The sequence below is a fragment of the Anser brachyrhynchus genome (genome assembly GCF_964034855.1).
Source record: "Anser brachyrhynchus genome assembly, chromosome: Z".
Classification (NCBI taxonomy): Eukaryota; Metazoa; Chordata; class Aves; order Anseriformes; family Anatidae; genus Anser; species Anser brachyrhynchus.
The window spans coordinates 62,443,441-62,471,029 of NC_137697.1; the positions used below are offsets into that span (position 1 = coordinate 62,443,441).

General features: G+C 38.2%; 1 long non-coding RNA gene across 1 annotated transcript in view; it reads left to right on the forward strand.

Annotated features, from left to right (window-relative positions):
* The window catches only part of LOC308185157, a 58,971-nt gene that overhangs the window by 18,255 nt on the left and 13,127 nt on the right, over positions 1–27,589 (forward strand). The window contains exon 1 of the long non-coding RNA XR_013943175.1: positions 1–27,483. This exon is cut by the window's left edge and continues 18,255 nt beyond it. This is a non-coding gene — a long non-coding RNA (uncharacterized lncRNA). The remainder of the gene's footprint in view (positions 27,484–27,589) is intronic.

Below are 27,589 nucleotides of genomic sequence, written 5' to 3' on the forward strand. Positions count from 1 at the left end.
GGTACAACACTTGGATTAAAAATGTGGCCTTTTACTTGAGAGAATATAAAAGTTTTCTTGAGATAATTTAAAGAGGTTATTTGCCTAGGTGTTCTCTAAAGTATCCTTTATATCCCTGAAGATAATTACGAACCAGAAGAATGAGATACTTCTTTTTTTCCCTTACTGCACCCATGAGACAAAACGTCCTAGCAACAAGGGGAATGGTATTAAGGTCATATGCTCATGCCATGCTACAGTGAAGCATGGCCATAGGCAGCTGTAGTATAACAGTGTTTGTGACTAAAGCTTACACTTATTTACCTCCAGAAAATACAGTTTCCTGAGGCCTTAAATCTGAAAATAGATTTTTTTTTTTTTTTGGAAAGAGGTAAGCATGCCACTTCATACCTAAGATATAATGCTAACAAAGAGCTACTCGTTCTTTATAAAACTTTATGCAAATTGATCAAATTAGATTTATTAAAAATTATGAAGGAGAGCTAGGAAGTTTTAATGAGTAACTATACAGTGCATTATCTGTGCACAAGGCAGATGTAATGATGCATTATAAATGCTGAGAAAATTTAATCAGTGTAGAAAAAATATAATGAAATGGTTGTTTAAACACTGCAAAACTAATGTTATAGTAATTACTTCCCATTGAGCAAGACATGGTGCACATTATTTAGGCTGTGTTTGATTAGTGATCCTGTCTATGACATCTTGCCTTTTCTTAATTTTACTTCAATATCATTTAAAAAAAAAAAAGTTCAGTTCAAGCCCCAGTTAGAAAAACAGAAGTTAGCATGACATGAAATCCAGTTCTTATTCCTTTTCCTTTCAAACTCAGCCTGCATAGAAGTCTCCTGTGATTTAATATGGCTGTAGGTGGGGAGGCTGAACACTTCCACTTACAGAAAACATAGTACTGTGGATTCTGATTTTTCCCACCCCCACTGCAAGGTGATAACAGCAGTATTACTTGTAATGATGCTCATATATTTCAAAATGTCCTTGTAGAAGGTGGATTGGAATACATTGAGGTTTTTCTCTGTATTTCTTGTAAGAATTCTTTTAAATGAATAAGACATGGATTTCACCACTGATCTTTCTCAGTTCTTCAGAGCCTACAGGGATATTTTTTTACTAATAGCTGCATGTCAGTCCCTTAAATGAAGTGTATGGAAATTTCTATTCATAGGTCCCTGTACAACTATAAAGCTTAGGTATGGGTTTACAAGGAATTCTTATTCACTCTGCTGATAATTTTTTAGGACTTCTGTGTTTTAAAGTCACAGAGATACTGAATTGTGGCTGAAGTTCTCTTAGCTATGTTGGATCACAAATTATAGGTTTTTGTTTGTTTGTTTGTTTTTTGTTTTGTAACAGTCAGTCAACAAGACCCATTTTAGGTTTTGAGTCTCGTTCAGCTCTCACTGAACAGAGCGAGTGAGGGCTTTTCACTGGTTTTATGACAGATGAATTAAAAGCTTTTATGCAGAAGGTGTTGAAACCTCCATCTTGCATTACTTCATACCTGGAGGGAATTGTTTTGCATATGTAGAGTAACAACATTTTTATAGAGAAACCAGACCTAAAGAAGAAATAGAAGGCATTTAAAGAAAAGATGTTATATTCTCCCAGTAAATATCCTCCAATATGCACAAACATAATTGGACTAATTATAGCTACATTACAAACTCTGCTTGTATTTGTGTTCACAAATAGAAGAGTAAATAAATACATAAAAGACTGAATTTCTTGCTTTTAGCTTGAAGCAAGTAACCTATGCATGTTTCAGCATTCTATAAGATTTTTTTTTATTGAACAAATAATTTTTCATTGTTATAAACTGAACTTTAACTATGATTTCAAATAATAATTTGTCTGTGAGCCCTAAGTTGATATTTTTAGGGTAAATTTTTAAATGAAACTATCAGAGAGCCACTAAGAGCTTACCATGATAAAAGAAATAAAAAAGGTTTTAAGTCTGTAAGATTTATACGTGGTCTTTAAAACATTAACAAATTGGTAACAGTTTGACTTAGGATATTGCAGTCAGGCCATTTCTAGTGGTCTAATTTCAGGATTCACAGACTGAAACAGTTTTCAACATTTTTTGGGGTAAGATTCATTTCTCAGTTTCTTGGAGGTGACATTATATACTTTACCATCCCTGAGATACAAGAAAGTATATGTATTGTGTTTTGCTTGTATTTTCCCCAGGAATAATTTCCATTTTTTTAAGTCCTTGGGCTAATTTTCTAAACCTTTGATCCCATTCAAATCAATTAAAAATACGTCATTTCAGAAGTCAGTGGCCCTCTGATCTTAGGCCTAGGTACCAGTTGGTACAGTTGCTACTGTTGGCATAAGCCTCAAAATGAAAAACAATTTTGGGCTAATTTGAGAAAAGAACAGGTGAAGCTCAAATAATTTTGGAGCAAGGAGAAAAAGAACAAGTGGCAGCTGCTCCAAGAAACATTGGCTTGTGTCAGTGCAGCATATGGAGGGGCAAATCATAAGCACATGATTTCATCATCTCTGTGATGAAGGCTTTGCCTTTAGATCAATAGTACAAAAAATTGTTGTTATTTTGGTTAATAAGGAAAATTGGGTTATGGCTCCTCCAGGAGAATCCTGCAGAGTCAAAAAAGAAGCCGAGACATGGCTTCCCTCCAGAAATGCTCAGTGTTGTGAAACGGGTGTTAAATCAATAACCTCACTGCTAAACTGAACTGACAGTGAATCAAACTGATATTCACTTACATAGAAAATAAAACAAAAATTTGTATGCGGTTACCTAGATAATGTCTTTGCTTTTCCAAACAGAGCATGCAGGCTTGTGCTGTGTTTAAAGCTCTTTTTAATAAATACTTTTTTTTTTTTTTTAATCCTTATGTTGCATGATTCCTGTAATCTTTATGAAAGGAAATAGTGTGTCACTGTGATGCATCCTACTTTGTACAGAGGCTGCACTTTGGGTGCGTATCTGTAATTGCAGTCACGACATGAAGATACAGGGCAAAACTTACAGCCTGATTTATCTTTGTCAGCGGAGTAACAATGCTCAGCACTGAAATCCAGTCTATACGTGAATAAATAGAGCAATTTGTCAAGTATTTCATTGACACAAATTGAAATGAAACTAGTTCTCATACTCTAGAGGTCACTTTGCAACAGGAAGAATTCATTATCTACGTATACACAGAGGAAAACTATTTCACAATTGAACTTGATTTGTGAGAGATGGATGTACACACATAAAACTAAAAACTCATAGGTCACTCTTGCAAAGCAAACTATAAGAACCTGCAGGCTCAAGTATTCCCTGGCTAATAGCCCATTAGTTCCTCTGAAAAAAACACGACAGCCATGGTGATATCGAAGTCTATTTCAGACTTTTTGCATAAGAAAACACACAAATGAACAGCTTCAAGCTTATATGATGCAAACAGCTGGTCTTTTTCATCATATATATGTGTTTTGAGTACTTTAGAGTATTGGAGACATATATACATGCCATGCTCTCCTAATAAAATGATCTTTAAATTTCAGGTATTTTATTTCACCTACTGCCTGCAATCAAAATTTATTGTAATAATGCTTCTCTTGTAAGTGTGTTCACTTTCAATGCTGTTGCTTTAGAGGCCTGATTAAAATAATTCCTGAGTTAAATCTTGACTCTGTCCTGGAAAAAGAAGAAGTCTGATATGGAGGAACAAGCTTCACTTTTCTCATTTGCTCAAAAATTGCTGGATATGGAAAAAGAGGTGAGAAAAGACAAAGGAAAAGAAGAATCAATGATAAAGTTATGAGAGAAATGCAGGCTTATAGCTGCAGTGAAGTTTATTTGATGTATGGCATTGTTTTATTGTGACCATAACCACTGGTCACATGCTAAAGTCATCAAAAGGATCAGTAGCTACACCAGCATGATCCCAATGATGAGGATCCTCCAAATGGGTGGAATATTGCAGAGCTCCAGTGGTATATAGGCTAGCCTGCAGGCTTGTATCTCCACTGTGAGTTGTGTGGGCAGTCTGGCTGAGAATGACAGCAGTTCACAGCCCCTATGCCCGCGTGAGAAAGATCCCTGTGGCAAAGAGGCCTGTTGCACAGGCCTTTATTTCATGTGGTGGCATCCTTTCTCTCAGAAATGACAGTCAAGTTTTGACTCTTTCATGGGAGGGGTGGAGGTGGGGGTGGTGGGGCAAAAGAGATTAAGTAAAGCAAAAGACACCCTTTTTCTTATTATGAGTGTTCACAATATCTTTAATGTCCTACTAAGTAGAGGTTATTGACTGGAAGTAATTCTTTATGTTTGGTATTATATATGGTATCACAGAATCACAGAATGGTTTGGGTTGGAAGGGATCTTAAAGATCATTTTTTCCAACCCCTGCCAAGGGCAGGGACACTTCCCACCAGACCAGGCTGCTCAAAGCCACGTCCAGCCTGGCCTTGGACACCTCCAGGGATGGGGCACCCACAGCTTCTCTGGGCAAATAACTTATTATGAGACTGACACTAATGAAAGATGAGATTGTGACTTCAGATGGCTATCTCATAATTTATCTCAAAATGATTTTCTTACTACTTCTTTCTTTGCAGAGAACTGGCTTAACTGTCAATTCTTCTAGTAGAAGCATATTTTTTGATAGAAGTTTTATACTGGGAAGTAAACTTTTTTTTTTTTTTGAATCCTCTTGCCCCATTCTGCAAATTTTTGTTAATATGTTCTGATTAGCTCTCCTACATGCTATGTACTGTTTTTTTTGTTTGTTTTGTTCTGAAATAAAGATAAACCAGAGTTCTCATTTGCAAAGAACAAGTTGTGATATAAACTACAAGAGAAAATGTAAAATTTTGAGATGCAGATTCCAGTGCTATATATTATCCAAGAAAACAAAGGTTAAAGAAAACAAACAAACAAACATTGATGCAGATATTTAAAAGAGCATTTATACTGGTATAACTGTAAAGAAAGTAGATAAATAGGCTGGATATTTCTGGCTAATGAAAAATGGCAACCAGAAGTTATTCAGTTTGGCTAGAAGTCTTTTATCTTTCTAGAAAATGCACCAGGAGTCAACCACTGAGGAAAAAAAAAAAAAAGACAAAGAAAACTTATCAATACTGAAATACTGAGATGCCTGATAATTTGTTTGCTTTTGACTAGTTGTAATTCATGGAAAAATATGAATAGCATAGTAAACAGAAATAAAAATACAGTAAATATTAAAATATAAACAACAAGAGGAAGTTGTAGATCCAGATGGTGAGAAAGTTTTTTTAACACATATTTTTAATATCTGATTGGAACTGTTTATCAGTACTGAAACATTACAAACCAGTCAAGTCTGTTGGTTAAATTCTACTTAGGACATTTGAAGTAGTTTAGAAATATGGTTAGGGGAATGCGGCATTATCATAAAATTGCTTTCAAGTAATCAATTAATAGTAAAAATATAAAGTAGAACCATATGAATTATGGTTGAATATATAGTCTAAATTCTGAAATGTTGGAGGCATTAAGCATTGGATACTCATTATATAGAAAAAATAATAGTTTTAAACTACAAAGGATAGATTTAGATTGGATATTAGGAAGAAATTTCTTACTCTGATTATGGTGAGGCATTGGAACAGGTTGCCCAGAGAAGCTGTGGATGTCCCATCCCTGGAAGTGTTCAAGGCCAGGCTGCATGGAGCTCTGGACAACCTGGTCTAGCAGAAGGTGTCCCTGACCATGGATGGCACTTGCATTGGAATGAAATGCTCTTTAAGGTCCCTTCCAAACCAAAGCATTATATGCATTATTAAATCAGAACAGACAGTAAGAAAAGTTAGTCTTCAAGCATTGTTATGAATATCTAAAAATCAGACCTTTTGGTACTGTGGAATTTCAATTTGGAAGAGACATGCAGTTGTAGTATAAAGTCAATGAAGTTGCTAAAAATTACTGATGATGATTTTCTTACTCTAGCGATAGTACATAATTATGTGTGTCACATTTAGAACCTAAAATAGATGGATTGAGGTAAAATTCTGAGTGGATTAGAAGTTGGATGGTGGCTAATAAAACAGTAGTTATGATTTGTTTATTTTTAATGTAAGAAAAAGGGAAGATGATTCCAAGTAGTGAAATATTTATTTTAAGTTATAAAAACCTTATTTAGCAAAGATAAGGATGACTATAAATAAAACTCTGGCAGCAAAACATGGGTAAAAATTTGGATCTCACAGTTTATGGGAAATGAAAAACCTGCAATGGTGTAATTGAGAAAGAGGATAATGTTTACTAAGACATCCTGATCCAGAGGATAAATAAAGATATAAATGAAAACAATAACAGAAATGTTTAAATAAAAAAGAAATGGGGAAGTATGAAATACTATAAATCTTAAAGGTTTGGAATGTGTGGAACACAAGAGAATCTAGAATTATTGTGTCAAGAAGGAAAACAAACAAACAAACAAACAAAAAACCAAACCAACCAACCAAAAAAAAAAAAAAACCACAACCAAAAGAGCAAAACAGACAAAAGATTTAAAATTCCATGTATGTAGGAGACAAAGAATGGAAAAGCCCATTTATAAATGGAGGTGATAAATTGACAATGAAAGTAAGAGAGAAGTATTTATAACCATTTCTGTTCTGTACTTGAAAATAAATTGGATGATGTGTCAGTATCACCTGAGGATGTCATACTGCCTTCTCATCCAATAAGGGGAATAATAAACAATGTTTAAAGATAAACATTTTAGACAGAAAGCTTGGACAATTAGTACACAGTCTAATACCACTGGGTAAGATGCCTTTCTTGCTAACATTAATATTTAATATACATTGAAGCTTATAACACTTCAGAGAGCTATTTGAAGTAGACCTGCATAAGATGGGCGACTTCTTAAACTGAGTTCAGCTTTAGGCACTATAACGGAAAGGCCTGATGAAGGAATTGATTAGAGAAAACAGAAATGCAGCAAGTTCCACATTTTTCTACGGAAAACAGGTCCTGTTCTGTGCGATTATAACTCTGCATGCTCAAGGTAACTACATAATAAATATTTGAATGGCATTATCCAATGATAGTCTAATGTTAAATGGACACTAAAGATATCAGAAAATCAAGTGTGTTAAAGAAATTCAAAGGCAGATAACTGACATCTCAGGGAAGATCACCTTTAAGAGTGATATTTCTAGTGTATTTGTTACAGCGTGAACTAGACAGATGGAAGCATTGAGTAGCATTGAGCATTTATTACCTGGTAATAAATAAAGTCATGGTTGTTAAAAAAAAAAGAAAAAAGAAAAAAGAAAAAAAAAGTTAATTATAAAGACTATAAGAAGAGTAAATAAGATAAGAATTAGATTTAATGACATTACTTTGTGTTATTTCAGCATTTTATCTTAATCTTATCAGATCTTATCAGATCACTGTATTACAAAGGAAAAAAAGGAATGAAAATGAATAGAATTATTTAAAGAACACAGTGAACTCAATTTAGAAAAAAATTAGACATCACAGCTGACAAAAACTCTGATGGAGGTCTCAAAAATAGCTGTAGATGCTTTTCTGGAATAAGTAAACAAGAGTACTGAGTAGGAGAAAATGGGAAGTATACTTCTGGTGAGTCTGGTTTTAGACTACTATATTACATGCAATTCTGTAGTTTGTGTTTTGAAAAAAAGAATTAAAGAATAAGGAGCAGTGGAACAAATATCAACCTGCATGTTGAGGCATTTGGGTAAAATATGTTGATGTGAGAGGCCTGTACCTCAACACAACTAGATCATCAATAAAAGAAATTCCTTCAGAGAGACTGAGTGTTTTATTAAGGGGAGTGCAAAGTATTTAACCCCAGCTGAGACAGACCAAAAGGAAGGACCAATGGGTGCATACTAAAATCAGATAAATTCAGGTAGGAAGTGCAGTGAAATTTTCTCTTGTTTGAGGGATGGAGATGAGTCACTAGGGGGAAGCTGTCAATGGAAGTGTTTTTTGCCAGTACTTCCAGTCCTGTTGTTTTCAGGTTAGGACTGAGGGACTGTTTAGAAAATCTACTTTAGTCAGACACAGTTTACATTTTAATACCTCTAATTATTAGAATTTATACAAGGTCAACAAGATTAAATTTAATGTTCTACCATATAAAAGGGTTGAACTGTATGTCAAAATGTTCCTTCTTAACTTTGTCTGCATGAATACATGAAACAGAAGGAATACCTTATGCTATAACTCTTGTCTGTTTCTGCAGATAAGAGCAGAGGAAAATCAATAGCGGGAAAATGAGGAGAACTGAGTATAATAGTTTCTTGGGGTTCTAACAAAATATAGTCCTCTTCTATCCCTACTTAGTGTTTGGAATTTTTGTGTTTGGAGTCAGTAGCACACAGGTCACAAGTCAGCCTGAGGGACCTGCCATAAAATGTGTGTATTTGCCTCTGAGCATTGCTGTCAATTCCTTCTGCTTGATGACCATTTATGTCTTGCACATAATAAGTGCTAAAGGTATTTTGGGTGATTTCTTCCTTCTATTCTGCCTGCAGCAAATCTTTATGAGCACAAAAATATTCTATAGCAGTGAATGACTCATCCTTCAGCCAGATTTAACTTAATCAACAATGTGATGATGCTACACATTGATTTCAGCAAAAGCAGAGCTTTTAAAATTACCTTCCAATTCCTTATTAGACAAGGAGTAAAGGAAATTGCTTTCCTGTTTTGACTAAATGGTCAAATGTTAAATAGGAATTTGATGCAGATTTGCTGTTACTGTATTGTTATCTTGAAGTGTAAGATACAAGAGTTGTAACTTTCCTGAATTATCTCATTGATTACTCTACTAGCTACAGCTTACTCAGTGCTACTAAGTGTAGGCAAGAAAATGAAATACTGTTATTAATTTTAAATCATCAAAATTCAGGTTCAGAGTATTGATGTTAGGATCCTATATAATTTGGTGCCATAAACATAGCTAGTCAGCTAATGCTTAATAAACTTATTATTTTAATTCTTCATGTTAACAATAAACATAGTCTTTCTTCTTGCAATCCTATTGTTTCCCAAATAACTTTTCAAAGTTGCTTCAAGGGTGAATGTTTTTGTGAGCTATAGAAGGTATATGCTGAGAAATGCATAGCAAATTGTAGAAGACCTACATTATCAGCTTAACTGCAAACATTTTCATGTTGATTTTTATTTTTTTCTCACTTGTGTAGCAGGATAGGACTACTTTGACTAATTTAGAAAATACATTGAGTGACATTGGTGTCCAGTGGTACTGTTACACTTATTCTTGGCTTCCTGTATGTCAGCGATTAGTGTGGTATGTAATCTTCAGAGCCCCATAAATTTGTGTTTATGTAATTAAAATGGTAGAAAACGAAACATGGCAATGAGATTTGAATTCCTGGCAAGCAGATGATATAAGTAATGTGAGCAGAGCTTCACACTGACTAACATATTGCTGATTTTGCTTTTATTATTTTACTAAATTTTATAGTTTCTCTTGAGGGAAGATTGGAATTCTGTGTGTGAATGGTAGAAGAGTTAGGTTTACTTACTGAAGTACTAAAGAGAAAGCAGTTATACATCATTCTGTTTCTAAATTCAATCCTAGTTGCATAATCATGGATTCATCAGGAACAAGAAAAGAAGAAGTGGTTTCCAAAGAGCACTGAACACAGCAGCACTCAGAGAGCAGATTTCTTACTGTGTGATTTGTATCTTAGCCATTTAAATTTAGAGTGTTTTCAAGACTTTTCTTTCCCATCACAGTCATAAATTGACTCCATCTGAGGATCTAGATGTTTATCATAGAAATCACATAGTTTACCATAGAAATCACATCAGTGCTTTAGTTAATAAATGACTAATTATCCTGGAATGCAGTTGGGAACTTGTTTGAAATCAGAAAGTAATAGGTGTACAGTCACAAAGGAAAAAACATTGGGAGAAATCATTTTTTGGTTCTTTTGATGCAAATGACAATATTTCTCTGATAAACCTAAGGAAGCTGGAAACCAAAATATGATGCAGACTCTCAGGGATGCAAACAGTTGCTTAATAAATTGGAGGCAAGTTTTATCTGCTGTATCTTGGAAATAATATTTTTACACAGCTCTGCTTTCAGCATCCATTTTCAATACGTGGAATGATTGATTTGTCATTGTTCCAGTCCCTCCAACATTGTTTGTATTGGCAGCAATATTTCCCAGTAGTAAGCACAGCTTTAGGCATATCTGAAATAATGCACCTACCTCTGTGGAAAGTGGGAGAAGAGAGCTCCCATCAGTACTGTAGGCTGAAAAGAAAACTATCGGTCCAAATAAAAGGTCTGTGTTACAAGTCCACATAAATTGACGGAGCATTCCTTTTTCAATACTACTAAAGTGTCCCATCATAGCATGACAATGAGGGCAAAATAAATAAAATGGCAGTACGTGCAGTAAATATTTCTGGAAGAAAATTTTGTAGGAATGTTTCTTTGAAATGCATTTAAGTCAATGGTTGACAGCAACTTTGGGTATTGAAGAGCAGTGGCTTGCCAGCATGGTCTACTGCTTGATGACATTTTGTATGCTTCCTCATTCAGATGCTGTATTCTCTTGCAATAACTTAAAGCATAATCACGCATTCAGGCCGTGCCTTCTGTTTCAAGATGTTCAGATGGAAAACTCTCTGTTGAAAAAGAGAACAATGAAGTTTTCAATACTTGGAATGGTTGATATTAATATTTTTACTTTCCTCTTTGTGTGTGAAGATAAGTTGTACTAAGGAAGTGCAGAGTGATTCCCCACACAGTTACTTCCAGTTCAAACCAAATTCTCTCTAAGAATTTTGAAAAAAAATATTTTAAGACTGATGTCTCACTGGCTGTCTCACTGCCAGCTTGTGAGAGTGTATATGAAAAGATCAGGAAAGTGAATGAAGTGAAAATTCTCAGTTCTTCTGTAGTCTCCAGGGTAGGGAGATTATCTAGTTGCAGTGTGAAACCTAGTGGCACCATGATGGGAGCAAGAGGAAGGCTGCCTGCAGCAGGAGGGAGAAGGGAGTCATGGAGAACATTGGCTATTGCTGCAGTTACTAATGTGTGCCTTCTAAAGTGGCAGAAGTGGTGTTTTCCTCAGCTGTGTTTTTCTGACACTTTGATAAATACCTGGGTTAGAATCCATCTGTCAGGATGCATGGGGGTGAGCATGGCCATTTGACATCAAGAACAGAGTGCAGGGTGCAGATCTCAGATCACATCAGAAGTTGAAAAGCTGGAAAGATTTGAGCTGCAGTTTGGGCCTTAATTAAGGAGAGACCCTGGTTACAGTGTAAGTAACTAAAAAAGATTGTTTCATACAGCAGAGTATGTCCTTTGCCGCAGAGGTTGGATAGGCCATACAGAGAATGAGGTAGGGTTAAGGAGAGAGAAGGAGCTTCTCATTGGAAGCAGTGCAGCAGAAATTTAGCTATTTCAGCCTTTGCCATTGGGACCTAGGTTAGATTTTTCACAGATGATTGGCATCTGTTCTGTGTGGTTGTCAGGGACCTCTTAATTGCTGAAGGAGCCCTGTGCCATGCTTTCAACATGAAGCTTTATGGGACACTAAGTACTTTATGAAATGAGGTTTTAGTTGTCTCGTATTGAGCATCCACATAAAATGGAACATTCTGACCTTGTTATTTCAGTAAATGGAGAAGTGCAGTATTGGTCACCTCACTGTACAGGGGTATCTCAAAGATGTGCTGGTTATTGCGGCACAAAAGTCTGCAAAACAAACAAACAAGCAAACAAACAAACACAACAACAACAAAAAAACACCACCAACAACAAAAACCTACACAAAAAGTAAAAATGTGTTGATCTGCATTTTGTTGTATAGCTATTACTTACATAACAAGTCTGTAACTATACTTGAGTATTTGGAAGGCCCACACATAATCCTGTAAAAGTAATCCTCTCTTTCCGAATTCTCATTTTATAAACAGATAGATCAAGACTTTGCTGTAAAAGCTTTGGCTCTTAATAGACTATAAAATCAGCAATTCCCAGAGACCGCTGGCTCTTCTCATTACCTTGTTTAAATCAAGCGTTCTTTTGCAACTAAGATCTTTTTTTTTTCTTATTTTTTTTTTTTTTTTGAAGGTGGTTGTAATGCAAACTAGTTCAAGTAAGAATATACAGTGCAGCTTAATTAATGTGTAAAGCTCACAGAGATAATCACTCCTTCTGACTGCTGTCTTACTAAGATTAGGGGCTGAAAAATCTTACTTCATGAAGGTTCTCAAGACAAAAATAAATCTGTGAGCTTTACGCCTTTCCTTTTTCATTTTTATTTCCATTCAGTTTTATTGATTGAGAACAAACTGTAGGAACCCTGAGTGTGTGCATGCAAATGAAAAAATGAAGTACCTTTTTTATAAGGCTCAGAAGCCTCAGAGGGACTGTGTTACTTTCACTCAGCAAAAACTACTTAAAAAAAAAAAAGATAAAACCATATTTGATAGCTGCTGAAAGAGAGAATAATCTAGATACAGACATTATGACACAACATGCCATGCAGTTTCAATCTGCTACATTTTAGTAGCACATCAGTCACAATGAGCCCATTGTGAAAGATTTTCTCCTCTTTATATATTTTTTAGGAGACCCCTGGAGGTAGTAGGAAATATGTATATTTTTGTGTGAAGGAGAGTGAACAAACTGTCTTTGCTATAATCTGAACAGTTGCTGATAGACAGTTCTTATAGGGATCCTAAAACGGTGATTTCCCAGCTGTGCTTGATGAGACTCTTCATCTCATCTAATGCTGATAGCTCCCAAAAGACTGCTCCAGATCTCATCAGTCCTGAAACACGAGATGGGTGGAGCAGACTGTAGCAAGTGCCCGCTTCACAGAGACCCCATTCAGGCATTGGGTATCAGCATTTGCCAGCAGACAGCAGTTGGAGTCAATTCAGAGACAGACAGCGACAGATTTAGAATTTTGCTCCAGTTGCAAAGGCAGCCCAGCGCGCACACACAGACTTGTAGTATGAAGAGCATGCCCATGAGCTGCCAGTGCCTCCCTGCTATAAACAGCACCTGTGCTGCCAAATGGTGGTGCTGCTCCATGGCCAGCCCCTTCCACAATGCCGCCAATTTACGAAGACAATCCTCAGGCACAGTTCTGTTTTCTCTGGGGGTGAGGTGGCAGTGGTGGTAGAAGTCAAGGTCCCCATTCCCCCTCTCACATGAACAATTTGCCTGACCACATGATACTGAGCACTCTGTTTGGTACCTAAAAGCCATTTGGTTCAAGTAGTATGACTAAGAGCACACTTGTGCTCTGATCAGCCCCCAGGCATTTGTTTATCTAACCACCTAAAAGCTTGGTTTAAAGGTTTCTCCAGCCTTATCTGTCTGCTCCTGTGAGTTGCTTTCAATCAAACATTACAAGTAATGCAGGATTGAGAAGCTGCATATATCCCTCAAATACAAAGACCTACACTTTTTAATGTGTCTCTTTTTCTGAGGTTAGGTCAAACCCATAGGCAAACAGATTCTTTTTTCCCCTGTTACCAAAACTCACTTTATCTCAATGTTCTTAAAAAACATTAATCACCATGACTTGCTGTTTTGTTGGATGTTCAGAGCTATTCCATGTATCCTTAGAGGTAATGAATAAGACATGTCAATGGGAGTTTTTTTCCTTTCCCACACTGCTGTGGGAAAAAATGTCCATCAGAAAAAAGCCCAGAAAATTTGTCCTTATGCCAACTAAAGTTGTTTATGATAAAGCCTGTCCAATAAACTGTATGAGTTGCCTTCCCAGGCCAAAGTGTAACTATGAATTTCAAACTGGTCTTTGCATATGGATTTACTGTGCACCAGAATTCTATTGAGACTTCAAATCCAGATAAAGACCTCCAGCGGTGCATTAACAAACAGGCCCCCAGCCTCCAATCACTTACAAATAAACAAGTGCTTCAAGAAAGCTATACGAAATATCCTTATATATATAAGAAAACTATAAGAAATATATGTTAAATGCTATATATTTATTTTGTACTTTACAGTTTCATAGTGGCATTGAGGGAAAAGTAAGTGGGAAATTAGGTTAAGAAATACCGAAGCGGTAGTTGCCTGGGGAATGTAAATTCAACTCATCAATTTATAGGAGCACATTTATAAGTGACTCTTTGAGCACACTATTAGATACTGTTGTATACATATATAGATATATTTCTTTCAGTATGTGCAAAACAATTGATCTTATTTTGTTATTTTCTGATCAGAAAAATGACTGGTTATTCTAGGGCTGAAACTGAAGCTTAGAAATGGCACAGGAGTTTTCAGACTAAGCTGTTAAAGACAAAGTATTAAGATTATTGAGAGAGCTTTTTAATGGAAAGTACCAGGAAAACTCAACAGATGGGAATACCATGAATACTGTTACTAAAAATATTAAGGAAATTTCAAAGCTTTACATATTTTACCTTTTTTATTATTATTATTATTATTTTTTCCCCCTCTGGTGTCTCTGTTGTATGCTCATTTTATTCTCAATATAGAAAAAAATGTTAATATTGAAAAACAAAGGATCAGTGCATCACAGTTTAAAAGTCAGCAATTGGAACTGTTATTAAAATGGTCCGATTAAAATCTGAAATGTCATGAAGTCTCAGCTGAAACCAGTAACAACATCCACAAGACTGCTACTGCTTATAACCATGACTTCAAACACCTTCTCTAGCTCACGTGCTTCTCATGCAAGCATGTGTCTGGAAAATCTGACTACTGATTTTATCATAGTGACCATTGCGAGACTGCATCAAAGTTTTTGCAGGAACTGGAGTCTTGCAGTTTGGCCTTTACTTTCAGTGCCACTTCATACCTTTATATCCCAGGTCTAGTTGCTGAGCAGATCTAGCCAAACTGGTGAGGACACCAAGGAGCTCGCTTGTCTCTTCAGCTGCCAGGGCAGAGCCCCAGCCAAGCAGTTGAGCAGGCATAGCAAAGTGGTCCCACTCACCCCACCTGCACAAGCAGACTTTTAGTCAAGCCTTGCAAGTGATTCTTCGTATGAGTTTCTAAGCTGTTTTGAACTAGAAATTGTTACACAGAGTGGTGTGGTTTTTATGATGGCAGCAGCTGGATACCTTTTCTAAGCCCCTTTTCACTCTGTTGCAGACAGAGGCTCAGGACAAACTCGTGTATATTTTGCTCGTCTTCCAGTGTGGCTGAGGTGAAAATACTTTGGGCTTAAGCCCTAAATTTTTTTGAAGAAACAAAAAGTCCTGTTAAAGCATCAGATGTTGCCCTAACAGCAACTTTCCTGAGTAGACTGGTAGGAGGTTTCTCACTAAGTGTTGCTCTGTCTTTTGAAGAATGTGAATTTAAACCTGGATTTCTGTTGTTTATGTGCCTTGAGGTGCTATTTAAGCAAACTTGAGTACATCACCTTGGACAAATTTTATATAAAAAAAAAAAAAAGGGGGATTCAGGATCAATGATTTTTTTTTTCCAAATAACTTAGTGGTTAGTAACTTTTCTATGTTTTGTTTTATCTTCAACTTGACCTTTAAGCCATGTTTTTGCATTAATGAACTATGTTAGATTGGTTAATTTAAATTGCCAAATGTTGGGAAAGAAAATTATTCTAAGAATTATTCTGAGATCACACCTGTACCATGTAGCTTTCTATAAGCCAGATATATGTGTTACATTGGTTTCAAAACCACCAAACTTGCTTTGGCTTTTGTGTTACGTGCTTTTTGAGCTACTGCTTCTGGGCTTAACATGAATGCAAGCAGTGGGTAATGCTGATGAATCAGCGAATATGTTCTTAAGTCTTTTGTGTCATTTCCCCACTCCCCATTCCTCATCTTTCCACAGGGACTGTGGCACCCCACTATTCTATTTTCATCCCCAAAGCAGAAATAGCTGTGTAGAAATGTATAATCTTTCCCAGATCAGTCTCCCAGAAGATATTGTGTGGGTAGGTGAAATATTTTTGAGATATTCTGAAGTTTCTGATGGTTGTGCTACTGCCAACTTACTCTCTAAAAATATTTTCACTGTATTTTTCAAGTCAAGGTTCAATATCATTAAGTGTCAAATGAGTCATGTGTGTTGTATAACTATTTCATTTACTTGCATGAAAGAAGAAGAAGAAAAAAGATTTCTTAGATTTCTTTGTTATGAATCCCAGTAAAGTCTTGTTAAGCATATATTTAAAAAAAAAAAGTATGGAAAAAAAAGGTACTTTTTGAACAGTGGTAACTCGGTTTTCCATCCAGAACACATCTGTGATGAACTGTCTCTAGACTGCCTCTCCAAGTAGACAGGGTCCTTGTTGATGGCATATCCTGTGCAAACATCCAGTGTTTTCAAGATACTTCTGGGGGCAAGTATCTTTCCTTGCCCCCAGAAACCTTGTGGATTGGGAGAGTTTTCCAATTATAATCTCTCTGAGTGAAAGCTGTCATCCAAGGTATTCTGGGCAAATGGAAGATAAAGGGAAACAACTATTATCTGTGTGGCAAGAAGCTAAGTGTAGAAAAATATGGTGTCATGACCCACTGAGGAACCACAGAATTTCCCTTGCCCTGGCTCTGAATGCTCTAGACCTCTAAAGAAATTTTTACATGAACTCAGTAAGAATTCATCTGATTTCACCATTAATAATATCATTGCTGCAGCAGAGTTTCATGTTTTAAAAATATCAGTGAGTACCACTTTATGAGGGGACATTTCACAGGTCCAGGTGTTCATTGTCCCTTGTGTGGCATCTGAATGCCCTTTATTAACTAGACTCATGTCTTAATGCATTATCTAACAGGCAGCAAATAGCATTTGCTCCCAAGGAGGTGTTACATTCAGCCAGCTTGTATATAATTGTCCTGGTTCCAGTTAGGACAGAGTTAATTTTCCCTCATAGTAGCTGGTAGGGTGCTATGTTTTGGATTAGGATGAGAAGAGCGCTGATAACATGCTGATGTTTTAATTGTTGCAGAGCAGTGTTTACACCAGGCCAAGGACTTTTCGGCTTCTCGCTCTGTCCTGCCAGCGAGCAGGCTGGGGGTGCAGCAGGAGCTGGGAGGGGACAGACCCAGGACAGCTGACCCAAACTGGCCAAAGGGGTATTCCATACCATCTGACGTCATGCTAAACAATATATAGGGGTGGCTGGCCGGGGTGGGGGGGGCCGGCTGCTCGGGGATAGGCTGGGCATCGGTCAGCGGGTGGTGAGCAATTGCATTGTGCATCACTTGTTTTCTTACACATTATTATTATTAATACTATTATCATTATCACTATTATTATTATTATTGTTATTATTATATTCCTGTCTTAATAAACTGTCTTTATCTCAGCTCACAGGCTTCACTTTCCCATTTCTCTCCCCCATCCCAGAGAGGGAGGGGGGAGGGTGAACGAACGGCTGTGTGGTGTTTAGCTGCCAGCCGGGTTAAACCACAACAATAATGAGCAAGATGGCCATTGGGTTAGGATTCTGCTCATTACTCTGAGTTGATGAATACAAACTGCCTGTGTGCCTTAGGAACGCTGCAATTATTTGGGAATTGAATACTGTTTATGTAAGGACCTGTGGTAAAACCTGGAGATGACAATCTATGGAGTGAATTTTAGCTAGCTGGGGAAATGAGGGAGAAAAATAAAATGATGAAAAGGAGCAGGTAAACTGGAGCAAAACCAATACCACATCTTGGTGTGAATAGTTTTATGGGGACTGCTCGGTTTCTACCCACCTTTATCTCTGTAACGCTTTTTTAGTCATGAAAGACTATAAAGACTAGTCATGAAAGACTAGGCTAGATCCTAAATCAGGAAAACATCTTTAAGCAAAATATTTCATAATAAGTTGGTATACAACTTACTCAAAAGGACTGAATAATATTCTTACACCTAAATAGATATCTAAGTGGTGCTTTTGATAGGAATCATCTTAAGCACATGGTGAAATGCTTTCACAAATTGTGTAGTCATTCCTTGGCCCAACCTATGCAGCAAAATCATTAAATTATCTAGAACATATGGTTGATCATGCTCATCCTTTTCAGTGAACATGCAGTATTATATGCAAAGTGAGATGGAACTATATTTGGCAAGAAGAAAGAATTCCACTTTCTGCTTTTCCAATGTAATAAAAGAATACATAGTCTCAAGTTTCACAAACCAGAATAGCATATCCTACCTGGTTAATTTTGGTTTAAGGGTTACTTTCAGCTTGCAAAGGGACTTTGGAGTGGCGACCAATTTATAGAAGCTTTATGTCATTCTTATATGAGAGGCTGTCATTGACTTGTCCCGGCTGATGTAGGAAAACTGTTGGCATCAGTTACTTTCAAGGTCTAACAATAAAATTCATGGTGCTTACATCAAGAAGTTGATTATTAAATCTTGGGTTTGCTTTCTTTTTTTCTTAGACAAAATCAAACATCACTTGAAATAGACATATATATGAGTGTGTTTTATTTGCAGAGAATGGATTCAATCCCTAATTCATTAACTTTCTGTCCCTGTTTATTCTGTGAATGATTACTGTGAAGAAAAAATATGATGAAAAAGGGGATAAAGCTTCATACTTTGGCCTCAGGGCAGCTGTGAAGACTTGAGGTTATGTCGTGTTTTTGTATATATGTTAATGTCCAGGAACCCCAACTAACAGAATTCCAGGTTCTTTTTTTTCATGACTCCTGAAGAGGTTGCCTTCTAGTTTACTGAGTAGTCTTGGGGTCTCAGTCTGCAGCCATTGTAGATTTTCACTACCGTTGAATGAGAGACTAACTCAGTACAGTCTGGAGGGCATTGTTTGCTCTGGGCATGCTATGAGGAAAATCTGGGGAATATCAAACACTCAAGGTGCCTCCCCACATTGCCTTGCCTTGTGGGGATGCTAGTCTCTCTGCTACTCATATATGCAACTCACAATTACTTTTCCAGACAAGTAACTTTTAAAAATGTGACATATAATTGAGAATCAAAGTGAATTTTGGAATGCATCTTGTCATCCTGCACAGAGAACAGAAGAAGCATTTTATGAAAAAAAAAATCAGAAAAAAAAGCCTAAAGAGAACAGTCTTTTTACTTTTTATTTCTATTTCTATTTCTATTTCTTGTCTCTATACATGTAGTGTATGTGGTTAATTGTCTATATATATGTGTATGTGTGTATGTGCATATATGATTTTTCTCCTGATATATGTATGCATGTGTGGGTCTCCACGTGAACTTTTGAGAAAGAACAGACCAGGGGAGGAAAGTATGCAAAAAGCAAAAACCAAACACCTCTGTTAAGGCATTGTTTGCAGTTTTACATTTTGGCTGCTTGATATTAGCTTTGCAGTCAACTTTTAGATGATGCCTCAGTGTTTGATGTGGAAGAAGCCATTAAGGAACAGAATATAGAGTCAGTAGGAATCGGATTTAAATTGATGACTCTAAAAGATTAAGCGACAAAATATTCCTGTTAAGAAGGGTGTTATGATTTGAGGGGGACTTTCCCCCAACTCCAATCCAATTTTATTTCTGTGCAAACAAGAAATTTTAAATGCTAAGTAAAATGAAACTTTCAAGGAAAAGGAAATAAAGAAACAATTCAAAACAGCCTGGATGAACGCTTTCCTAATCTGTTTATCTAGTCCAAGTATAGTGTTCTCTATCCCTACAGTTGTAGGAAATGATGAGAGGAGAAACAGGAAGAGCCAGCAGATCAATACCTGGCTTGTACCTTGGTGTCACCAGAAGGACTTTGTGGGTTTTGATCAGATGTTATTTTACATGACTCCAGACCTGATGGCAACATATGGGGGACACCTGTCTCAAAGAGGGAAAAGAATTTTTGCACAAGAGTTAGCAGGGTTCATTGAAAGAGCTTTAAACTAGATTTGAAGGGGGAAAGGGATAAAACCAGGTTCACTAGAGATAAGCTTGGGGGCAGCACAGCAATGTTGGTGGGATGGTGTGCTAGCAAAGTCCTTTGCTATGACCTAGGGGAGGTAGAGGGTGGAGGTGAAGGGTCTGGAGTACAAGTACTGTGAGGAGTGGCTGAGGGAACTGGGGTTGTTTAGTCTGGAGAAGAGGAGGCTCAGGAGAGACCTTATTGCTCTCTACAACTACCTGAAAGGAAGTTGTGGGGAGCTGGGGTTGGCCTCTTCTCACAGATAACTAGTGATAGGACTAGTGGGAATAGTTTCAAGCTGCACCAGGGGAGGTTTAGGTTGGAAATTAGGAGAAACTTCTTCTCAGAAAGAGTAGCCAGGCATTGGAACAGGTTGCCCAGGGAGGTGGTGAATTCACTGTCCCTGGGGGTGTTTAAGGAAATGTTGGATGTCATACTTAGGGACATGGTTTAGTGGATGATACTGGTGGTAGGAGGTTGGCTGGACCAGATGATCTTGGAGGTCTTTTCCAACCTTAATGATTCTATGATTCTATGAGAGCCATGTGATAGCAAAGACACAAGGGATATTGAGAGGTTAGAAATCACAGAAGTGCCTCAGAATGGTCATGTAAGAATTAGGGCTTCTTCCCTCTTCTTCATCTCATTTAGAGATGATATCATACAGAGCCTCTGGGTAAGGATTAAGGGGATGATTAGCAAAGCAGATATCATTGTGTGTGTCTACTGTAGACCTCTCACCCAGGACTGTGGTATGGATGATCTATTCTACAGGCAATTAGACAAACTCTCTGGATCAGTTACTCTTGTCCTTATGGGAGATTTCAACTGCCCAGACTTAAACTGGGAATATCATACTGCTGTGACAAGCAAGTCTGGGAAATTCCTAAAGCCTGGCTGGAAAAGGAACTCCACTTTGAACTAGGGCAGAAAAATAATGTATGAACTCTGGAAGCAAGGTCTGACTTAACAGGGGGAGTACAGTGCTGTGGTTCACATCTGCAGGGAGAAAACAAAAGAAGCCAAAGCCCAGCTTGAGTTGACCCAGCCCAGTGTGGTGTCAGGCAACCAAAAAAAAAAAAAAAAAGAGGCTTTTCCAAGTATGTTAAGAGCAAGAAGTGGTCAAAGGAAAACATTGGGTTGATATTTAATGATCTATTTGATTTGAAGCAGATTGTCACCTAACAAGTAAGGAAAAGGAAAAAACAGAAGCATTTAATGCAATTTTTGTGTCCATTTTAATAGTAATGATGGATCTTGGGTTGCCTGGTTCTCAGAGTTGGAAGATCATGATTGGGGGAGCAGTGACTTTCCATCTGTGGTCACCAAAATAGTAAGGGACAAGTTGTATCAGCTGTATGTTCATAAGTCCACAGGGCCTGTCAGAATTCATCCCAGAGTACTGAGACAGTGACCAGATGTTATAGCTGGACCCCTCTCAATAATTTACCAGAGGTTTTGGGAATTTATGGAGGTTCCTGCTGACTGGAAGCTAGCCAATGTTATACGTATCTATAAAAAGGGCATGAGAGAAGACCTAGGAAGCTACCGACCTGTTAGTCTATACTCAGTGCCTGAGAAAGTTATGGAAAAGACTTTCCTGGTTAATATGCAGGGATGCAGATAGACTGGAGCACTGGGCAATTGTCAACAGCATGAAATTCAACAAAAGAAAATGCCATGTGCTTCACTGGGATGGAGCAATGCCGGACACAAAGTAAAAACTGGGAGGCAAGTGGCTGGGGAGCAGAAATGGTGCTGGGGCTGCTGGCTGACAGCAGGCTCATCATGAGCCAGCAGTGTGCCCTGGCAGCCAAGAGGGCAAACCACAATGTAGGATGCATTAAACACAGTATAGCCAGAAGGCCAAAGGAGGTGAATCTCCCACTATATTTAGCATTGGTGCAGCCTCATCTTGAATATTATGTACAGCTCTGGGCTCCACAATGCAAAAAAAAAAAAAAGGATGTTAAGGTCCTTGAAAGCATCCAGAGGAGGGCCATAAGGCTGGTGGAAGGGCTGGTGAAAGGACTGGTGAAAGAGGCTGATGATACATGGGATGTCCAGTCTGGAAAAAAAAGAGGCTCAGAGGTGACTTCATTGCTCTCTATAACTTCCTGAGGAGAGAAAGCGGAGACAGAGGTGCCGGTGTGTTCTGCCTTGTAACCAATGATAGGATGTGTGGGAATGGCACAAAGCTGCTCTGGGAAGGATACTGGGATACTGGATATTAGGAAACATTTCTTTACCATGAGGGTGGTAAAACACTAGAACAGGCTTCCGAGTGAGGTGGCTGAATACCTGCCAGCATTCAAGAGGCATTTGGATAATGCCTTTAATCCTTCACTGAGGGTAGTTGGACACTAGAACAGGCTCCCCTGGGAAGTGGTCACAGCACTGAGCCTCCTGGAGTTCAAGAAGCATTAAGACAACACTTTCAGACATCTGGTTTAATTTTTGGGTTGTGTTGTATTGAACCAGGAGTTGGACACAATGATCTTTGTAGGTCTCTTCCAAATGAACTATCATATTCTAATCTATAATCCTCAGATTAATAGGAGAAGAAATATTTTATTAAGAGGGGATGTTACTAGGTCTATAGAGGGCAACTTCGCCTGGAAGAGTGATCATTACCTATGAGGTGAGAGACCAAAATGTGATAAATCAGCATGTTTTCCAATTAATATTTTATCTCAGTGTTTGACACTAGTAAAAAGTCTCCTCGTGCAATATCTGAAATGTAAACATACTTCCCAAATGCAAATAAAAAGCAGTGGTATCTGGATGACTGTTAGTGGTAGGGAGGAGAACTGAACAAAGATCTACCCTTTCCCGTTGTTCTGCCCTGGACTGAATGAAGTTCTTAGTGCTGTTGTCTTAGCTGTGTTAGAAAATTTACAATAGACTATGGAGACTGTCGCCAGAGACCTTATCGGCAATGTAAAATAGCCCTGGATGTGTGAAAAACAAGTTTAAAATGGTATTGTTGGAGAACTATTATTTGTTAGCCTTGATATAAAAATGAAGGTGTTCATGTCTGAATCTTTGTGTGGCAAAGTTTTTTGTCTTGTGGGTGAATATGAAAATTCCAAAAAATCCCTTACGTAACAGTTTAGAAACATTTAAAGCAGTTGAGAAAGTGTGAATGCCTTGTTGTGGTTTAACCCCAGCAGAGAGCTAAGTACCATCCAGCAGCTTGCTAACTGTCCCCAGATGGGATGGGGGAGAAAATCAGAAAGGCAGAAGTGAACGCATGCGAGAACGCATGGATTAACGTAAGGACTAATTCACTAGGTAAAGCAGAAGCTGTGCGCACAAGCAGAGCAAACCAAGGAATCTGTTCACTGCTTCCCATCAGCAGGCAGGTGTCAGCCACTCCCTTGAGAGCAGGACCCATGAGGTGCAAACGCCGCCACTCTCAATGTCTCCTTCTTCCTCCTCCTTTACCCCAGTTTTATTGCTGACCGTGACACCACATGGCATGGGACAACCCTGTGTTCCATTTGGGCCAGCTGTCTTGGCTGTGTCCCCTCCCAGCTCCTTGTGCACCCCCAGCCTCCTTGCTGGTGGGGCAGCACCAGAAGTTGAAAAGGCCTTGGCTCTTTGTGAGCACTGCTCTGCAACAGCAGAAACATTGGTGTGTTGTCAGCATTATTTTCATCAAAAATCCCAAACACTGCATCATACAAGCCTCTATGAAGAAAATTAACTCTAACCCAGCTAAAACCATGACATGCCTTCAAGGAACTCTGTGTCAAAAAGGTAGGTATTAGAGCTCAAACTGTATCAAAGTATTTTAATTTCTTCTGTGAATCTGACTGAAAGTATCACTTCAGTCAGGGCAATACAAAATTCAATTGAACATTTTTTCAAACAGCCTTTTGCAGATAAACTTGCAGCGAGCAAGACAAAGCAATCTGAGGGGAAAGGCACAATTTTAGGTAACTTCCAGATTGACACAGTACTTTAAATTTTTATTCCTTAATATGCAAGGATTAAGCCAGCAGGCCAAACAATCAGCATTCACTTGTGACAGAAATAAAAGAAATGGAAAAAGAACAAGATCAAACTGCAGTCAGAGCTAGAAGGTACTGTCAAATGCTTGTTAATTTAGATTCCTCTGAGGTGGCTCACCATCTTCTCAAAAATTATTTTTAGAGGAGGAAACAAAGGACAATGAAATGTCTTTTGAAGTCAGAATGCCTTTGTTCTTCTTGTAATGAGGTCTGACTGATTGCCTTTGATCTCCGAAACAATCTACAATCTTGTATAGCTTTGATCATTAACATAATGAATGTAGTACTATTTTCTGTATACATTGAAAGTAGGTTCTTAACCAAGCCTGGTTAGTATGGGTGCTAATTAAGTTACAAAGAAGGCATACCTTGCATGGAAGTAAGGGGTTACCAAAAAAAGACACACCTACAGTTATGTCCTGTCTCTTCAGGAGGAAAAAACTAAAGTGGAGAATTAGAGTACACAATTCTGCAGCATTGGCTCCTCTTGTCATAGATGTGCTTTTACAGGATTAACACAAGTAGGCTATGTTTATGCCTCTCAGTTTGTATAAGCTTTATCTTGCTGTGTTATGTTCCTTGAGAGCCTACTGGTGTTTGCCAGCAAACACTTCATCAGTGGAATAGCTTGATGACAGAATCCCCTTTCCCTTAGTGGAACACTGAAGAGAGTGCTGGCAGACAGGCATGTGAAATGTGCTGAGAGAGAGTTGTTTCTTGTGGTTCTCCTTACCAGGTTGCCTTAGAAGAACTGAAGTTTCATTAGAGAAACAAGGCCTAAATTTAGGCCCAACATCGTAATTTGATAAACGTTCTTTCTGAAACAAAGGGATGGAAGCATATAGCTTTACAACAAGCACTGGAAGAAATGGGCTTAGAAGCACTGCATTGGGTTCACATACATACAGCTGTTATAATTATGGGAACTATCCACCTGTATAATCAGTTTTTTTGATTTTGGAGGCAAAATTTTTGCTCTGTCCTATCTGTGGGAGCATTTTGAAGGTACATTCTTCTCTGGAAGCACATAGTAGAGGAGGGCTGGGGAAGGAGGTCAAATACTGCTTGGTTGCCCTTGGCAGCAGTTGTCCTACCTACCAAGCTGTGGAAATACACCACTTATTTCTTGACAGTGGAGTAGGGCTGTGCCATCATAAAGTATGACAAGAACAAATGACATAACAAAATATTCAGGAGATTAAGGCTTTCTGATGAGTTTTATGAAACTAGTTGGTTTTGAACAAAATAGGGGGGTAACTGAAGTCAGTATACTAAAATTATTTCCTTATCAGGTTTGAGGAGGGAGAAACCATTGTACTAAAGTTCAGGATTTATTGAAGGCTTTAGATTATAAACAATCAAAGATTTACATTGTGACTTGTCTAAGGAGAAATAAAAGTACCTTGAAAGCATAGAAAATGGACACAGATAAAAGGTCTGGGAAGAGCTGAGATCCTATATCTAGGCCTCATCTGAATCTGGTTTATTCTTATATAAACTTCATTGTTTTGGGACAATATCATAGGAAATTTGACTTATGCCATCAACAATGGTAATAGCACATACCAACACATCTGTCCTTTTCAGAATGAGGAATACTCTGAATAAGAAAATAAGTGCAGCTTTCTGATAACAGATAATGTTTCATGAATACTCAGAAATTTGGATGCTTCTGGTTAACATATTCCTTAGACTTAACCTTGGCTGAGTTTCCAACAGCACCCAACAGCTCCCTGCTCTGATCTCACCCCATTTGCAGTGGAGCAGTTGTGGGTGATACTGGCAGCTTGTGCTGGTTGAGGGTCTTTCCAGCCCTGCAGATACTACAGAGACCACGTCTTTGAGGGACACCCTGGTGGACAACAACACCCAGCAAAGGTCTGCTGTGGACTGCCTGGCCATCAAGTTCGGCCTTGGCAATTGTAAACAGACCTATGACAGTAGGTCTGCAGTTTAGCCAATGAGGGTGAAGGCATCTATACTTAGGGAACAGAGGCCGTTTTAAAAGATGTTGAGTTTTCTGTGACACCAAGGCTGTTGGTCTAACCACGATATTTTAGAAGACTGTCCTTCTCTGGAAACTTTGAATGGGCTCTGCTTTTTTGTGTAGTTGGGCTCAGGTGTCAGCAAAGCCTGAATTAAAACCTTTGTGTTGACCATTGCTGTTGTACTCACCTTCACCACTGAAAGGATCTGGTGTCCAGCCCTAAGTCAGGGAAAACCAGTGTAGCCAGGGGTACTGGGAAGCAGCAAGAGCTCTCCTGTATTGGGACCTGCCTCTAGCAAAGTCCCATTTATCCTTCTAGACAGCAATACAGGCTGGTTTGCCTTGGTTTGGCTTTGGTTCATTTCAGTTGTTGTGAACACCACTTTATATACGTTATTAATTCTTGCTCTGGATGTTCCTATATAGAGGCTTTTGAGTCTAACATTTGTAACATTTTCCAAAGAGTTTTTCTAATTTTGGCATGGCCATTGTAAAGCTTGAAATATTTAGTAGCAAGAAATGAAAATGATTGATAATATAGTGGTCATTGCATCTATTCTTCATTAAAATTTGAGTATTAAGATTTTCAGGTAGTTGAATTTCAGTGGAGAGAAGAACAGTACCTTTACTTCTTCAGCTCTCAGGCAGCTGCTAGGTAGATTACATTTGATCCTGAATCATTGGGCATATCTTCACCTATTGTACAAGCAAGAGTAATGACAGAGGTTTGAAGGACAATTCATGTAGGTGCTATAGATCTCAAAATCAATGGAGTGCTGCAAAAAATAATGGAAACCATAAATGTCATCATAATGGAGGGCATTAATGTCAACTAATGGTCAGGAGACCTGACTGGCTGAAATCATGTCAAACTGAGGTGACTTGTATGGTGAGGTAGCAGTGATACTTCATTTGTCTTGCGGGAGCAGTCTTGGTATATTATGGTGACTTGGATGAGGGATAAGCTCAAAATCATACATGCTCTTTTTTTTTTTTTTAATTCATATAAAGTGAATGAAGTTGTGAAAGAGTACACATTAGAAGTGACTGAATAAAACACATATCTGTGGCAAATAACAAAATCTGGTCTGTTATACACACTAAGCTCTTGAAAGAAGGTTTAGTCTTTCTGCTCTGTCTGCTTCAGCTGCCTTCCCCTGGCCATAACACTTGGCCATACAAGTTAAAATATTGTGCAATTTATTATATTGTCTGGCATCAGCAGAGATCAGCAGTTCCAAGGGCCTGGTGTGGCAAGTAGCAGCAGTCAGATTGCAAGAGTTATTTGGTCATGCCCTCTGCATCACTTGCACAAAAAAGAGCTGACGCATTAAGCAGGACTGTCCTTCCTTCTCAGAATGCACATAGCTCTCCTCAGTTTCTTTCCACAGGTACAACCACGTCAGCTGGGTCCCACTTGGTGAAGATACAGGAGCTGGAGCTCATGGCCCATGGCAGCCCTGCATTTGGAGGGGACCCGTCTGCATCAGTATTGTGGTGTGTTCCCAGGACAGCAGAGCTCCAGAGTGGTTGTGTGGTGCCCAGACTGGCAGCCTGGGACGAAGCCCTCTGAGAAGGGAGCCCCAGAAAGTAAGGAAATTAGATATTTTGTAGTAGGTCCCTTTTCAGGACCTGGTTTGCAAAGTTGTGGTGCTCTGTTCCAGCAGTTAACTCATAGCTGGTCGGACATTTCTAA